Below are 5,060 nucleotides of genomic sequence, written 5' to 3'. Positions count from 1 at the left end.
CAACTAACTTGGTGCATATCTGTTCAATTTAACATATTCAATGGAAAATTAACTCTATTATATCTATTCATTTGACATAATCAGGTGCAAATTTAATGGTTTATCATAATATCTTAATGTTAAAATGATATATGAATATTAGGATCTATTAAAATTCATCAATTATAATAGTCTAAGTAGAAATGTTAGTTAATACCATTTGATTATGGTGATTTAATTAGTCAAATTAAGGGTATGCTTGGTAAATTAATGATTGTGTGTAACATTACACTGCTATGCATGTGACACTTTTTCATAATCTGCAAATCTACTACCATTTCATATGTTCTTTAGAAAAATTTTGCATTTAACAAATATGGAAGAATTTGTCTTTTTCCATTCAATAAATACGTAAAATCATTTGTTATGAAAATTATCATGTATGTTATATCATATGTTTCTTTTATCATATGATTACGCGTCCCTTCTTCAAATTATTCACAGCTCCAGCAAATTTACAATAGAAAAAATGAGACTGCTACTATTGAGCAAGTTAAAGAAAAAGAATAAAGTAAAGTGATGTGTTACGAAAATTACTATACATGTTATCTCTCTCTTTTATTTTAAGTGAGTTTTTGGTGTATTGTTAGGCCTTTTTATAAAGGGAACTATAGCACTTTTTAAAACAAATAGCCCAAGTTTGAAAACTTTTCTGCTTTATAGCTGTTTCCTTATTTGGGTCATTTTGGCCTACGTAGTTCATATACAGTCCATATACAATACTGATATAGTTCATATACAATACTGATATAGTATTCAACTTGGGCAATTCGACCCTTTTAAAAATATTTTATTTTTTTTCGTTATAAATTTTTTAACTGATCAAATATTCTGCTTTTTTAATCGTTTAAAAATAATAATTAAATTATATAAAAATGATATAATTGTTAAATAGAATATGTATCTATATAAGATATATGTATAGAAATTGTATAATTCTATCAAATATGTATATGTATAAAATATATTGAAAATATATATAAAAAGTGTATGAAAATTATATAATTATTGTATAAATCATGTAAAAAAAAATGTGCAGTTATTGTATAAATTATGTATCAAAACTATATAATTTTCGTATCTAATATCTATAAGTATAAGATATGTATAGAAAATGTGTAGAAACGGTATAGAACAAGCCAATAAATTGAAATGGCTAGAAAGTGAAATTTAAATTCCATGGCCATTTTAATGAAAATAGTTTAATTTGAAGTATTTTTTCTGTCCTTTCTCTTTTATAAATTAAAAAGCAAAAAGTGTCTGGCATAAGTCCATAAAACATTAGAAAAACAAAATGAAAAGGCAGACAAATTGGGCTGACTAGGTCTAAGCCCACTTGCCAAAAAGACCTAACTATATAAAGGTTTAATACTCTATACTTCATCTTCACAATCCTTATTTTCCCTAGCTGATGTCGCTGTAACCACCACTTGCTTCTTCTTCTTCTTTTTTGGATCATCGATGTTTTTCCCGAAGGCGTGCTGTTTCTCTTTACCACAAAAGAATTGTCAAATGACCAAGGTAAGCTGCTTCCCTCTTTCGAATATGTGAGTTTGTCACTTATTTTTCTTCTAAAATACCGATCTTCGGGTGGTTGGGATACCTCTATATGTGATGTTGAAGGAGGATGCCGTTCGGAGTTTCCAATTCTTCCACAGGTGAGGCTCTTGCACATGCATTCATTTTTCGTAAACCCTCTTCCTTTACTAACTTCCATTGAATTTCCATCAACAGATGACTAATGGACATGCTCTTTCTTTGCTAATTTGGGCTTGTAGATGACTTCCTATGCTTAAGAAAAGATAATGACGTACCTTTCCTCTGTTTTTGGTGATTTCTTTTATGTCCTAATATAGATTAGCCAATCAGATTTAGCAACATTATATCTTATGTCTCTTTTATCATATGATTAATTACTAGTTCCTTCTTTAAAATATTTTCCAAAGTAACTATAGTAAATTATAATTTTTTTTAGTACAAAATCTAATTTACTTCATCTACAGTTAATTGGTACCCATCTATTTAATGACCACTCACCCTATTCTATACTCTCTAAATTCGAACAAAAAACAAAAAAATTATGCATATCCCACTTAATACCCCCCGTTCTCATTTTTTTCTATAAATACACATTACAAATTGTAACATCATCATCAAAATTTATTATTTTACCTCAAGCATTAAGGCATGGCTGAACCAAACATTAAAAGAGTTCATAGCAGAGTAGAATAAGAGTTTTTGAGAAACTAAAATCTGTGAAATTTGATAAAGAAAATCCTCCAACTCCTCCTAGATTTTATCCTAAGAAAAATGTGAGATGGAAGTGGTGATCGATGAGAAATCTAATAAGCAATCACTAATTTTTTATTTTACATATTGCTCTTTTCTTTTTACTATGTAATTAAGAGAGTGACACTTTTTGTGTTTGAAAATTTTATAAATTTTAAAATCTGATTCATTATATTTTTAAATGACATGTTCCTATGATCATAAAAATGTCTTGGTATGTATGTTTAATATTACAAGATCTAAGATTACTTTTGATACATTCTAAAAGGTTGTTTTCTCTTTCTTTAATTCCGTACCAGTTAAACTTCGTCATATAAAATGAAATAGAAGGTACACAATTTTACTTTCATAAAAAAAAATCTAATATACTCTTCAAATATAGAAAATGATCTTAATATACCTTTCTTTTACCTTTGGCTTTAAAAGTATTCTTCTCATTCATATATAGACTCTATTTTATCCTTTCACTTAACAGAAAACTTTTTTAAAAAATTATTAGTATTTTCATTCAAAACGTGGCAGTTTTTTATTGGTCGAAATTTTAAATAATTAAACCTTAATAATCCCCAAACCCAATCCGAATCGCTCTTACCATCCAAGATGTTTTTGGGGACTTACCTTAGTAGAAAGTTGATAACTCTTTGGATAAAAAGTATGGTAGAGTTTTTGCTTGAGAAAGAACTATTCATTTTATGTGATTAAAACCCTTTGACTTGACCAAATTAGTTTGACCAAAAGTTTATTTAACATTTCCAAATTTTGAATATCTACATAGTACATCAAACCCTATGATTATGCCATGGACTCTGAACCATATAAGATAGATTTCTAATGATATTCAGATGATAGATAGGGTTGCTTCTTGTTGCCTCCCACTAATCTAACATTGTAAAAATTATAGACAGACATATACTAGAGAAGGAACCATTATCTTATTGAGCACCCACATTAAAGTAAGCTTATCATCAAATTTATTATAAGTTCCTTTGTACCCTTGCTCTGCAGCTGGTAGTTGATTATTTCATTCTGTGAGACTGAAATCATAGGTGATATTGATCACCTTTGCTCAATTTCTTTTGTGACCAGGTGAAATTTATTGACCACGAACTATAGAGCAAGGCTATAAAGAAATTTATAATCAGTTTGACGATAAAAGTAATTACTTTAATGCGGCTGTTCAGCCAAATAATGATTTCTTTTTATTCTATATACCAGACTATAATTCTTAAGGTGTTGGATTAGAGGGAGGCAATGGTAAGCAACCTTATTTATAGTCTAGATATCATTAGGATCCTATCTCAGATGGTTCAGATTAATTACCTTATTCATGGAGTTTGAGAGTTTGATGTACTATGTAGAGATCCAAAATTTAGGAATGTTAAATCAATTTTTGGACAAAATAGTTTAGTCAAATAAAATAGTTTTAATCCCACAAAATGTGTAGTTCTTTCTCAAACAAAAACTTTACCATACTTTTTAAATAAAGAGATCAATTTTCTACGAAGGTAAATTTCAAAACAAGCATCTTGGACGGTAAGTGAAATTCGGATTGGGTTTGGGGATATTAAGTTTTTAATTAATTAAATTACAATCAATAAGAAACTAACACATATTCAATAAAAATACTATTTTTTTTAGTTTGTAGGTGTATGGTAAGGATATTTTAGAGTGCAAAGATGGAAGGATGGTATTTTAGGATTATTTTCAATACTTGAAGGGTATATTAGGCCCATTTTTTATCCTATTTCTCCGTCATTTACCTACTATTTTCAAAATGGTGATTTTCTACTGATGCAAAAATAGGAAGTTCACTGAATATGCTATTGAGGATTCATCAAAGGTACTTAGCAATGGAAACTGAAGTTTTTCTATATAATGGAAGAAGTTATTTTCGTATATGTCAAAAAAAATTTCATTGAAGGGTATGTATTATAGTCATTTAGTATACCTACTATTGATGTATTATACTAATACATGTAGGAAGTACTTGCCTGTTGCAAGACACGTCTCAGTGTGTTCGTATGTCCCTATATGGTCTCTATCTCCTATCTTTCTCCTTTGTGAAACATAGAGAAGATGAGAAACCATAAGCTCTTTTAGTTTTGTCTATACATGTGTTCTACGTATCATTTTTTTTATACTACTCAATTTGGTTAGATTGCTTATTTGGGGTTTTTGTTCATAGGTTAGCAGCCCCGAATACATCGCAGTGGTATATAATTTGGTGTGGATGGATACAAAATTTTGATTTCAATTTCTTTCTTCATCTATACGTGCATCTATTCAAATAGATGTGTTGGTTCATGTCCATGTATGATTTTGGATTATTATTTCTTGATGTCTTTTTTATTTCTCTCCACAAATTATAATTGTAAGTATATTTTCATTGAAGTGATTTGTAATCAAGCTAAGTGTCATGACCCGAGCAGAGGCCTTGGTCGTGATGTGCATTCCGAACCATGAAGGCTCCGGCGCCTTTCTCTATCTAGCGATCTTGCACTACGATCATACAATTTATAGAAATGCGGAAAGATAACATAACGGAAACATGACCAATCTCATAAGTAACTGGACAATTCAAAAGTAGGTACTCTATTTAAACTACATAACACTAGTCTGTGAAATCTCTAATAACATTGAAAACAATATCTGTCTAAAAAATTGGACAAGCCCCCAGTAGATCATAAAATAGAAAGAACAAAGAAATCTAAAAATCAGGTCTTCCTGAATAG

General features: G+C 29.3%; 1 long non-coding RNA gene across 1 annotated transcript; it reads left to right on the top strand.

Moving 5' to 3' along the window:
- The first annotated feature begins 1,436 nt into the window (after positions 1–1,436).
- On the top strand, positions 1,437–4,788 carry LOC124892585. The gene is made up of 3 exons (XR_007050332.1): positions 1,437–1,560; positions 1,663–1,697; positions 4,514–4,788. It is a non-coding gene; the product is annotated as an uncharacterized LOC124892585 (long non-coding RNA).
- The last annotated feature ends 272 nt before the right edge of the window (positions 4,789–5,060 follow it).

This window comes from Capsicum annuum, unplaced genomic scaffold (genome assembly GCF_002878395.1).
Source record: "Capsicum annuum cultivar UCD-10X-F1 unplaced genomic scaffold, UCD10Xv1.1 ctg4868, whole genome shotgun sequence".
In the NCBI taxonomy this organism is placed as follows: domain Eukaryota; kingdom Viridiplantae; phylum Streptophyta; class Magnoliopsida; order Solanales; family Solanaceae; genus Capsicum; species Capsicum annuum.
Note: the sequence above shows the minus strand (reverse complement) of the source record. Positions and strands in the feature narration are given on the sequence as shown.